The 13,261-nt window shown below is 42.1% G+C and overlaps 1 protein-coding gene and 1 pseudogene across 1 annotated transcript in view; both read left to right on the top strand.

The window, feature by feature from the left end:
- SLC12A4 (solute carrier family 12 member 4) overlaps positions 1-13,261 on the top strand; it is a 75,209-nt gene that overhangs the window by 11,861 nt on the left and 50,087 nt on the right. The gene's annotated exons all lie outside the window — the stretch shown is intronic.
- On the top strand, positions 2,132-2,307 carry LOC140896577 (U2 spliceosomal RNA; annotated as a pseudogene).

Consider the following 13,261-nt stretch of genomic DNA (forward strand, 5'->3'; position numbering starts at 1 on the left):
GCAGTGTGGTTCACACAGGGATACCTTCCCCTGATGCATTGCATTTTACGTCGATGCAAGCACTCATGGTGAGTAAGTGCAGTGTCGGTGCAAGCACCCAAGTATGCACATGCCGAAGTGATATACAAAGGTCAGCAGCTGAACACAGACGTAACTCGCATTGACAGAACTTTGTGTTGTTGACGTGGCCTCAGATGTTAACACAGCTTATCAACATGTGTTTAAAATATAACTTTTTTCCCAGTGAAGACAGGGCCCTTGGATTTCAGTGCCTCATCTCTGAAATGGGGATAATAGAGCTTTTCTAACACTTAAGAGGTATTGAAGATAAATCCGTTAGAAAAAGATAGAATCCAGATGTCTCAGTCTTATGGTTTCATACTGCTGCCCATCACCATAGTATCAGAGCAGCTTCAATGTAAATTCAGTAGTCACAGTGAAGTGGATTTTACGGCGTCTCCATCACTTCTGTTATTTTAAGGGGGGAAAGAAATCTCGGCTGGGGGTGGGGGCAGGCTTAGAGTTTGTATTTTGGGTCTTATTCCTTTTTTTCTTTTGGTGTGGGTTGATTGGGTAAGAGGGGGTGTCAGTGGTGAGTGCCCATTCTTATGGCGGAAAGGATTTTTTGAAGATGATAGTTTTGCAGTGTTTCCTAAACACTCTGGATTTGCCTGATCTCCTCTAGAAATTTGTTCTATAGTTGAGTCCCCTCCATCGAGAATGCTTTGTTCCCAGATCTCACATACTTTGTCCTGGTGATGTGCATTGTCCCAGAGGAGTGCAGCTGTTGTGTTGGTTCACAGATCAAAATTTGGTCTTCAGTATAACTGGGGCTCGATCCATTAATTGCTTTGAAAACTAGGACTGAAGTTGACTGGGAGAGATTCAATAGCAGTGCGGGCCATGTAAATACCTCTGATAAATAGATGAAGCAGATATGTGTTTAAATAATACAGTATATTCGTTCTACTGACGACTTTAGCTTCTCTTTTATCACAGATGAAAGAGGTCACACTTTCCCCCTACAAACCAGCTGCCACTCTCCATCTTTTTGAGATCCCTACTTACAGCCCAGTGCTTTTTCTTATTCATTTTTTATTAAGCAGTGTATGAGAAGTTACTCCTGTGTATGAGAAGTTACTTAGGGCATCAGATGTTGTCCGAAAAAATATATCTTTAGGGGAGTCAGACCATTGTAATTTTGCCTTTCATCTCCATTTCAAAGACAAAATGCCATTATTACATGCCATTTGAAGTAGTTTATTTTGCTGAGCTACGGTAACTTTCCGAGAAGGCAGACTTGTTGAGGCTTGCTATTGCATACTTTAAATTGCTGATTGCAGTAAGAAACAAATTTTATACCTAGGAGCCACACACTTTTATAACAGCCCCACCTTGTGCTGAGAGCCTGTCTGTGCTTCCAAGCTAAACAGCCTTGAACTTGGGCAGTGTATGCAAAGACCATCTCCACAGAAACTCAGGGTGTTGCCCAGGTAATCAGTGGATCATTATTAAACCAGACCTCAAGATATGCAGTCTACCTTTTGTCTTTCATAAGGCACTCCACAAGCCCTGTCAAATTCCAGTCTGGTAATTCTGTCTTTCAAATGCCTTCTTCGGCTTCTAGTCTATTAACTTTTTGGCCTAGATTGTCACTTATCTCATGCGGCGCCTCATGGTCTCGGACACCATCCGATGGTCCAGGGACATCTATATCGAGCACATCACCGGCCACCGACAGTACCAGGAGGAGTGAGCCGGTACGACACTGTGCACACACTGTGGGAAAGAGACTGAGAGGCCTTCCCCATCGGACCGTATGAACTGGAACCGTAAGCCCGCTGAACATTAAACCCCACCAAATGAGGGTAGACCCATCCCCACCCCCATATTCACTCACTATACCCAGCATACCGAACGTAGCTGTTGTGTGGATAACTTACCCCATATCTCGATGTCTGTACTCTGACCGGTTAAACTTTTCACCCAGTCGGGGAATTTGCAGATTATTATGTGATCCTTGCTCCACCAGCTCCTAAATCGAATTTTGCACCCCTTGATAATCTATACCTTATCCCCTGACAACCAGAAACTCCTATGCTTGAACTCTGTACCGTTCCTTATTTCAACATTACCTCTAATAAAATTATTAAATCTGTTCTTATCAGTTTAATATCTGATACGTCCTCTATCTGAGGACTATATATTAAATGGATTTTTGAAACAGGGAGATGGAATAGGAGCTTGCTCCATCCACTCCACGCATCGACCTGGTATTGCAGTACGTCCAGGAACGGTGCACCTCCCCCCTGGGGAGACTATTGTGGTTGAAAAACAGACTCAGTTGAACTCTGCCCTTTAAACCTGTCTTCACAACAGTTTTATTCTCAAGCATTCAGTCTCTTGGCTTATTTATCAAAATTTCTGTTGTAATTTTGTGAGTCCAGAGAGGTGAGGTGTTACTAGAGAATTATTTAAATTGCTGTGTGCTAAATAGCTGCTGTTTAACTCCAGCTGTGGCCTTCATTTAAAATGGTGTGTGAAATCATCTCTGTATAGCTTGTATATAAGTTTAAATTTGAAAAGAACTTTGGGATGAATACTGCTCCCGTGACAAAAAGCCCAATTATAAAGTTATGCTACCTGAGCCACAAGCATCCATTGCCAAAGGGCTGCAGCTTTTTGTTGAGAACCAGGCGCTCCTCTGAAGATGGAAGAGCTGGCAAGGACCTAAAATGACCAGCCTGGTGGTAGAAACCTCAGCATTTAAACAGGTACTTTATGCAGAGAGAGAAAGCTAATAGTAATAAATCATGGGTGAGCATCAGTTGGAGCAGTATCCATTCCACTTGTCTTCTGTAAGGCTCATATATTTAGCAGTCAGTCTGGTAGCTTAATTAAAAAAAAAAAACTTCCCTTGATGGTCCTGGCTGGATGAATCTTATTCAAAACAAATTATTATTAATTTATCCTGTGGTGGGGATGCTTCCCTGGTGGTTTATGTGGAATGGTTTAGGATTAGAGCCACTATGTAAATGTGAACTGTTATTTGAGTGCTTAAGACTGCACAGAGAATTTATAATCTGAACTTGGTGAGCTGGACCTGCTTCCTGTAGTGCATATGAAATATGGTGTTCTTCCCTCAGAACATCTTTGCTAATTATGGAGTGCTCCCTGCAGTTTCCCGTTAGCTTGGCTGGCTACAGTGAACAATCTCTTCTAGATGTTAATTGGCACAAAATGTAACAAGGATTAGCTAAAACAATGTTTTCCGCTTTGGAGGAATAGTAGTGAGCAGCTACTCCATTGTCCAATTTATATAACTGGATTGCGAATCTGAGGTTACTGATGGGTTTTTTTTTTCTTTTGGTCATATAAAAGGGAAAATACAGACAGCTTGGGGAAAGACTGAAACAATTTTATTAAAAAAATTCCAATATCTCAGTCTACTATGATGGAAAATACATTTTTCTGATTGGAAATAATAGGACTGGAAGGGACCTCAAGAGGTCACCTAGTCCAGGCCCCTGCACTCATGGCAGGACTAATTATGTAGACCAGGGTGGACAAACTTTTTGGCCCGAGGGCCACATATGGGTGGAGAAATTGTATGCAGGGCCCTGAATGTAGGGCTGGGCAGCGGGTTGGGGTGCAGGAGGAAGTGTGAGGTGTGGGAGGGGGTATGGTATGCGGGAAGGGCTCAGGGCAAGGGGTTAGGGTGCAGGAGGGGGCTCAGGGCAGGGGGTTGTGGTGCAGGAGAGGGTGCAGGGTGCGGCAGGGGGCTCAGGGCAGGGGGTTGGGGTGCAGAAGGGGTGTGGCAGGGAGCTCAAGGCAGGGGGGTAAGGGCTCAGGGCAGGGGATTGGAGTGCAGGGTGCCGGAGGGGTTCTGCATCTGGGCTTCAGCCTGGCACTGCTTACCTCGAGCGGCTCCAGGGTGGCAGTGGCGCACAGCGGAGCTAAGGCAGGTTCCCTGCCTGCCCTGGCCCCGCGCTGCTCCTGGAAGTGGCCAGCATGTCTGGAAGTGGCTCCTGGGGGTGGGGTGGGGTGAGGGAGGCAGCTTTGCTGCGCACTGCCCTTGCCTGTGGGTACCACCCCCAAAGCTCCCATTGGCCGCGGTTCCCCGTTCGCGACAACTGGGAGCTGCGGGGGACGGTGCCTGCACATGAGGGCAGCGCATGGAGCTCTCTGCCTCCCCCTCCCTCAGGGGCTGCAGCGACGTGGTGCTGACCGCTTCTGGGAGCGGCGCGGGGCCAGGGCAGGCAGGGAGTCTGCCTTAGACCCACTATGCCATGGGGCTGGCAATCCCGTGGGCCGGGTTGAAAGCCCTGATGGGCCGGATCTGGCCCGCGGGCCATAGTTTGCCCTCCCTTGATTTAGACCACTTCTGATAGATGTTTGTGTAACCTGCTCTTAAAAATCTCCAGTGATGGAGATTCCACAACCCCAGTAGGCAATTTATTCCAGTGCTTAACCACCCTGACAGGAAATTTTTCCTAATATCCAACCTAAACCTCCTTTGCTGCAATTTAAGCCCATTGCTTCTTGTCCTATCCTCAGAGGTTAAAAAAACCCCAATTTTTCTTCCTCCTCCTTGTAACAACCTTTTACATACTTGAAAACTGTTATCATGTCCCCTCTCAGTCTTCTCTTTTCCAGACTAAACAAACCCAATTTTTTTCAATCTTCCCTCAGAGGTCATGTTTTCTGGACCTTTAATCATTTTTGTTTCCTTCATTCCCTATCTGTTAAATATTTCTACCTTCAGCTTCTAGGCACTGGATGTTATAAACTACTCTGCTGAACCATCCCCGAAAAATAGGGGAATATAATACATTGGGGCATAACTGATAGTGCTAATGACTTCAGGGCCATCCATATTACAAGGTGCAAGGCTGGAGAGGAAAACCTGTGACTCAAGTGTGGGGAGGGATTTATGTGATGAAACAGAGCTGGTACTTAAAACTTACCTCTTCCTTATGCATACTGACTAAAGCTTGAATTATGCATAGGCACTGTTTCTCTCATTTAAGGCTTGAATTTTGTCTTGTCTTTAATGGTTCTCCACTAGGATTTCCCAGGAAAAGAGACTTCTCCAATATTTGTAAGGTCACGATGAACTCCAGAGTTCATTTTTGCCACAGGAAGATGGTAGGCAATGTGTCTTCTGACTATAAGTAGCTTGGAATTTTAGCAACAGCATTTTCAGTATGTTAGTGACATTTATATAGTTCGTCTCCGTTGAAAGGATTATAGTTTCAGGAATATATCAATGTCTGCTTAGTCTTCCTGTGAGAAAGCATATTGCTTTATGAACCAAATCAATTCTGTGCAGTGCAGCAGCCAGTGTGTCCCTGGAAATAGTGAACAGTTCCTTTGGAAGTACAGTATTACTTGTTTTAGTTGTTCTGGTCCTTCAGGGCTGCCTAAAAAAGCATGTGCTGACTAAATGTCATCTGAAGAATAGAGAAGAATGATCAACCAAATTACAGAAAATGGCAAAGAATTACTGCTAAGGGGTAAGTATAGCATGTGATATTAATACGATGAAGGGGTGCAGTGCTCTGAAGGCATCGGTGTGGCTTATTTATGAGGAGTAAAATAGAGAGACTTGTTGAATCACTAATCGCAAACATTTCAATGGCTAAATCACTTGAGTTGTGCAGTTCTCGTTGTTGCTATGGCTGTGAGGGTATTATCACAGTCTTTCAAAATACTGGGAAAGGTGGATTCTGTGATTTCATAGGGCTGGTGTTATACCTGCATGCTAAACAAACCGTAAAAAAAAAAATCTTAAGGAATATTTAACTGGAAATTGCAGTTTATATATTTCAAAAGATATTAGTGGCTCATTTTTAAACAGTATTTCATTTGTAAATTTCTGGTTTGCTTGTACTAAATCCTTTTCAGATGCAAAAGCTGTGTTATTGGCCATAAATTATTCTTACATGTTTTATATGCAGTGTCATGTGCAATTGAGCTGTTCTTAATCAACCTTTCTTTTGCCGGGTAACATCCATTAAGTACAAAGTCTTGGTTATAGTGGTAACCCAGCACTGGGATGGATAACGTTATATTGTAGGCTAAAAGATGTGGTGAACAATTTTGTCTGTTTAAAATATCTATAAATGTTAATAGCTTGTTTTTCCTACTGGGCTTTAAGCTGTTGTGGTTCATGGAGACACATCTGTGATAATGATGTACAAGAGTAAATGTATCTGTAACCTCTGGAATTCAATTCTGTGTTTAAAGTACAATGTGATTCCTTTTGCATGCTTAAAAGCAGCCCAGGTAGAGATCAGAGATCCCAGGCCGAAGTCTACCCTATCCTATACCCTGTACAGCTGCCCTTGGTGCATGGGGTATAATCCAGGACAGATTTGGCTTTTCCCGGTGACCATGTCTTAAAATAGAGGATAAACCTGGAGTAGCAGTCAACAATTCCACAACCGCTCCTCCCTCAACCTTCTCCTTCAGTGAAATGGGTTCTGAAGTCCAGGATGGTGAGCTGTTGCTGAACTCAGAATGGCTTCTTTTCCCCCCTGCAGTCACTTCACTGTCAGTACTTATCTTAGTATGTATATCAAATAAAGTTGTATTCTATAAAATAAAGTCCCATTTTTATTTCCTGCTGTTCACAATTTGAGATGTGTTTAACGTAATGATTTTAAAAAATAAAGCATTAAACCCTTTATTCCCTTTAGTATGCTAGACTTCAACAGGAGTCTTTGATCTGTGGAGCCTACAGAGATGAATCACCAAAAGGTTGATTGCTTTAAGATGTAACAATTTATATTTTTCAATTCTGAAAAAATATAAACAGGTTAAAAATCTAATCGTATAGCCATGGTAACTGTTTTTACATTTTTAAAGAAAAATGCCTCTGACAATTTAATTATTGATCAAAATACAGTTGAAGCAAAAATAAATCAATATTCCTCATCAGATTTGTGATGTAAGCTGTTTATAGAGATAGTGTAAATGTGTTATAGACAGAAACTTGCATTATGTAAAACATTTTAATGCAAACACTATTCACTGTTGACTAGAGAGAACCAACCGTGTTTTTCTAATAGATTCTAAATTCTATTCTCTTATAGTTTAGTCACCTTGGAAGCTTATTTAAATAATTGGATTATGATTTCTTTTGCCTTTTAAAGCAGTTTAAAGCCAATAACTTCAAAAATAAATATAATGTGATTTTCAGTTGTGCAGTTTACATTTGGAAATCTCTGAAGAAAATAGAACAATTGCTAGTTGAATAGTTTGCCATGGAATTTTACCAAGGCTTTGGGAAATATCTTTATTCAGTAGAAGTCCTCATGCTATTCTCTGTAGTAATGGAACCAGAAGAAGTTTGGTAAACAAGAGCAAACAGTTAAAGGACAGTTCCAATTCCAGTTATACCTTACAGTACCACGATGTGTGACTATTGTAAGTATATTCTTCAAATAGAGTAGGTCATCACACTTTGAATCTGTGAATTACTGTGTTTCTTTACGTAGGCATGAGGTTAGCATAACATTGAGGTGCACTGGTATTTTTAAACAATAGGCTTGAATAGTTTTGTAGTGTCAAAATATTCCACAGTATGATGTCCAAGATTTTTGGCATACATACTGGCAAAGATTCAGGGTCAGATTCTGCTATCTTAATAGTATTAAGCAGTACTGTACTCATCAAGTAGCTCCTCTGAAATCAGTGAAGCTGTTTGTTGAGCACATACTACTTCCTGTGAGTATGGGAGCAGAATCTGGTCTGCGGATAAAGATTTTTGGGAGAGTGTCTGTATCTTCCTTCATGTCTGCAAAGTGCCTGATACAGGACTGAGGCTAAAATAATCATAAATACCAAGATCCTCTGGTAACTGGAGGGGGACAGAGAAGATGGAGATAATAAGTTCTATGCCTTTATCCTTTTACTTTTAAACCAAACTTGGAAAAAAATCAAGTAAAGATCAGCAATATTTTTTTGAGATGGGTAGGAGGAAACCATAACTGCCTGTTAAAGCTAACTTGCTGAACTCTGTTTGTGACTCTGAACACTGCTTTAATTTTTGCATCTGAACAATATCTAACTGGATTGCATTTGTTTGATCCCTATCTCTTTTATAAATGTGTATAGGAGGGTATAAGGTGGAGTCCAGTATCTATTTCTGTATTTCTCAGACAAAATAGATTTTTAAAAATTCATTTACACACTATCACTTCAAACAAAGCTTTTGGAGAGTTTTGTAGTTTTCTCAAAAACAAATAGCAAGTTGGGAGTTTGCTACTAAGTTTCCACTTTGTATCAGAAAATACAGAATTCTGGAGATTAGATCACCCAACCAAAATTAACTCTTTTGCCAAGGGTTTGCTATTCCAATCTTAAATTTGCAGGCAATGTACTTGTACCTCTGCAGGCAGAATATTGAAACCACAAAGATTTGGTTTTATAATTGCTTTCACACATGTATATGTTTGAGTCTAAGTGATACTCCTGTCTAGGTTTGTATATGTAGACACTCCAGCTCTGTGTCTAATGACTAGTACAAGGGATCTCAAACTTCATTGCACTGTGACTCCCCTCTGACAAAAAAAATTACTACAGGACTACACAAGGGGAGACTGAAGCCTGGGCCCGCCCAAGCCCAGGCACCCTGGGTGGGGGGGCCAAACCAAAGCCTGAGCCCTGCTGCCCAAGGCAAGGACGCCAAGGCCAAAGCCCAAGGGCTTCAGCCCCAGGCAGGGGGCCTGTAACCTGAGCCCTTAACCCAGGGCTGGAGCCATTGGGCTTGGGCTTTGGCCCTGGGCGATGGGGCTCAAGCTTTGGCCTCAGACCCCGGCAAGTCTAACGCCAGCCCTGGCGACCCCATTAAAACGTGGTGGCGACCCACTTTGGGGTCCTGACCCACAGTTTGAGAGCCTCTGGACTAGTATAACTAGTATAACTCCGAACAGTAGAGCATGCTGGTCCCTGGTGTGCAGTCTGTCTTATGAAGGTGTCTTTCAGCAGACAGTGCATGTTTGTAATGGGGTACTCACAAGCAAAGCATGATCACAAATAAGGCATTTGGTTTTGTGTTTCTGGAGAGATAAATTTGTATTTGATGGATGGATAGACTACCACCGAATTTCTGACGGTCTAGTAAGTTGTCTCCTTGACAATCAGCAAGACCTAAATACAAAGATTGTTAAAACTTTATACAAGAGAGCCTCTTGTGTTGCAAAAATGTCATTATCTCCAAAACTCTTCAGTTTACTCCAAACTTTTAAAATTAATTCTACTCTGGACTAAGACAGGGTATGTGAAATTTGAGGTAGAATTGTTGGGCAGGAGAAGGTTAAAACAAGGACTAAAATTGGTGGAAGTTAGCTTCTAAATCGTCCCTTCTTACTGAAACTAGAGGTAGCTATTGCTGCTGGCTAGGACCAATGTGTCACATGCTCCTAGCTGACAGCTGTCAGTCACTAGTGCAGACATGAGTTCCCCATCTTGTGCCTGGAATCTACATATGCAGTCATCTCACATTGTAGACTGTAGGAAGTTGCCTTATCAGGTGAGTCTGGAAGGGACTCCCTGTAATTATGACATTAGAAGCTTTGCTGAGCTTGTCTTAGCCTGAGAAGCGTGTGTCTGGACATGTCTACACTACAGAGCCTTTGCTGGTATGTCTATGCCAGCAGAGGCCCTGAATGAAGATGCTGCAGAAGCTGACAGGAGTAGTTCTGCCAGCATAGGTACTCAACCTCCACAAATGACATTAGCTAAGATGACAGAAGTACTCTGTTGTGAGCACAGCTGTGTCTGCACCGGGGGTATGGCTGTGTCAGATAGGATACTCTCGTATAGGAGTTTGTGACACCCAGGGACCCCTTGATGCCAATTGGCAGAGAGCACAGGGAGTGTATAGAGTTTTACAGGGATCCCCTGGCTCACATATTTGCATAGTAGTTCACCAAAGGGTGAGGTCTGTACTGAGAGCCAGTAGCCCACTGGTTGTCATAATTGTGATGTGTATGTAAGGCTAATATTTAAGAAGCTATGTATATATACTGCAAACTCTGTTCTTAAGTAGGGCAGATCACCGGTGCCTTGGACTGATTCCTTTCAGGCAGGGGGTAACAGATGCTTATTTCCCTGTCTAGTCATTGTGTATTGTCAACTTCACAGTGGTGGTCTTATTTGCATATTGAGCCTGATGCTTATCAAAAGGTTGTGAAACTGACAAAAGAGGGAGGCCGGAGGGGGAAAAAAACAAAACAAAAACAATCAGCAACAGGTGTCCAGTTGGACAAAGGACTGTGCTGATATATCTGAGGGTACCAACAGACATCCTGCATCTTCCACTGACAGGGCGACTTGTCTCATGAACAGAAGATCACAGACAAGCCTGGCTTTAAAATGCTGAAAGGACTTTCGGTGAGCATTATTCTGTAAGATGGGGAAGCATCTAGTTAAGTAAGTCTAGGTTCTAGAATGCGTGTTATGATTTTATTTTATATGTAACCATTTATTTCCAGTATTTTTACTTGCATCCCTATACTTAGTGAAGATGAGTAAAAAATTATTTAACAATGAACATCTCTAAGCACTGTGTGTTAAATGAAATGGTGATCCGAGGTGTAACTGGTAAGCTGGCACATACTGCTCCTTTGGGATCAGCGGATCTGTGAATAACTGTGAGTGTTCAGTGGACCAGGAGCTGGACACTCCAGGGAGATGCTCGTGGGTAGGAGTGTGCTTATCGCTAACCTGTAGAAAGAGAGTGGGCCTGCTCAGGCCTAGAGGGGAGTATTTGTGTTGTCTGTGGACAGTGGAGTTGGGGAGCTGATCCCCTGGCAGGCACAGCAAGGCTTCCTCATGCTAAGGACAGGTGGCACTGAGGTGCCTCTCAGTCATGGGTACCCTGGGAAGCGTGATAGAGTGATTTCCCCCTCCCCCTTCTAACTGACATAGCTATGCTCGCAAAACTTTGTAGTTTGGAGAGAGCCTGACAATGTCGGTTCCTTTTGATGGGAATTGGGTGAGTGCCTGGGTCAGCTGGTCATGTCCAAATCATAGGACTTTTTAGGGACTTACACAGGCCGAAATTGGCAAACCTCTGCACAGAGCCTTCCATAACAAACTGTTATCACCTAATATATCTACCTAAGACTGAACACTTGCTCATACCCTTAGCAAAAAAAAAAAAAAAAGTACCATGTGGCGATGCCTGTCCTAATGCTAAGATATATTTCATGCTTCAGAATGTCAGCTGATCACATGTGGGGCTGAGAAAAGAATTTCTCCTAACCCCTTTCCTATCCCACATGTACAGAGGACTTTTTTTGTTTTTTTGTTTAATGTATTAGGTATTTCCCATTAACAGAGGCAAGGTAGTGGACTAATGCTCTATTCCGGTATGGCAAATACTGTGAAAATTACTTTGCATTGTACATTAGAAAATTACGCTACAAATGTGTTTGATTCTTGTTTTATAAAGGAAATGGGGTCAGTTTACATGGTCTTACTCAGGGCATTGGAAGCAAGCAAAAACCAGATAAAATGAGATCATTTTGGTGTTGTGGTTTAGAACACATCTAAAATGTGCAGATTGCTCAGGAAGAGTTGTTGTGCGGAAAGTGATTTTGGTCCACTGATGTATCTAATAGAGCAATTCAGTACTCCCAGTGAGAGTATAACAAATACATCAAACTGCCTCTCTGCAGCAGCCAAATCTAACTATTGATGGAGGTTAAAATAGGATGTCCTTGCAATGATCTTGACTGTAAACCTCTAAGCTTTTGGTTACTATTGGGGAAGTCTGCAGTATTTGAGAAGGGACAGAAGTGGGACCAAAAGTGTGGCTAACCATTGAACGAGTGGAAGAATACAGTTCAGAAGCCCATTTATAATTTACACGATCAGTAATTCGTGACTTCTGCATGCTCTTTCAAGCGGATGGAGCAAATGCTGTATACAAGAAGAAGAAAGTGATCCAGATGTGGTTTTGCTTTACCCTTATAATTTTGCAGAAGGTGGGCATCACGTGCTATTTCTGGCTGATTGTACTAGTTATTTCTGAAGATGTCGTAAGTGTAGCCACCCCTAAACGCTAATACTGCAATGAAACATAAATTTTCAGCCCATTAATGATACACTAATCATGTGAGCGGGGTCCAGGGAGAAGTAGGGGAATGGTTTTTCCACTTTTGTTTGGAGAAACCCTGGTTGGGGTAAGAGTGTTGGAAAAGTGATGAGAGGCCCGAAGGACTAAAGAGGGCAAAAGAGTTTGTCACTTGTTGGGTTCATACTTAATCTAATTTACATAAAAGCAAAAGGATCAATCACATGACTTTTATAGAGAAAAAGTGCACAGGCATTTCTACAGAAAGCATTAGAAATATTCCCAGAGATATTAAAAATGAACCCATATCCCATTCAGCAGATATTTCTGACAGTAGCATGTTGCAGCTACAAGAGAAACACAAAATCTAACTGTTTGTTGCAGAGGAGGGTTTCCTGAGGCTTCAAGCAGCAAAGGTACAGTTTAAGAAATGACCCACTAGCTCATTTTTAAAACTTCCAATCTACCAGAGCAACCCTAGAAGATAAATAATCAAGACAATTTAAGTACTGCATGAGACAAAGCTATAATAACTGTCTGAGAGAAAAATAGCCTCTTACAGCGTGGTCCAAAATTTTGAGGAACTAGGTGGGGCAGTATTTTTATTACAATTATCATTCACCACTGCAGACTGTCTGAAAACTGGTTTAAATAACAAGTGCAGTGAGTGGGTGGTTCTTTGAGTTTAGTCTCCAGTAGACACTTTCCTCTGTTTAAAAAGTCAAGAAACATCTCATGTCAGCTTCACACTCTGTTGCCAAACCGAGTGTTCTTATGGAATCTTGGGATATTTTGTCTTCTCGTAAAGCTAAGCTCCTGGAGAGGTGTGATTATGTGAGAATCTTTCACATTTTTAAAAAATGAACATTTCTAGTCCTCTAGGTGGTGGTAGAAATCTTGTAAATGTAGATCCTTGGAAGCTCAAAACCCAGAGGCAAATAAAACTGATTTTGAAGCCAGAGATTTTAAACAATCTCATACCATTTTTACAGGCATGATCCATGAGTTTTGAATGGTTGGGGTTTGCAATAATGTAGTCCGCTCAGGAGAGCCTAGTGAAAGGAGTCCAGAAGCTGTTACTGATTAAGATTTCAGTACATTGGCAGAACCATAAAAAGGAACATGCACAGCTCCTGGGCTTGCTTCAAAATCACTATAATTAAACTAGCCCAT

Source organism: Lepidochelys kempii, chromosome 12, assembly GCF_965140265.1.
Source record: "Lepidochelys kempii isolate rLepKem1 chromosome 12, rLepKem1.hap2, whole genome shotgun sequence".
In the NCBI taxonomy this organism is placed as follows: domain Eukaryota; kingdom Metazoa; phylum Chordata; order Testudines; family Cheloniidae; genus Lepidochelys; species Lepidochelys kempii.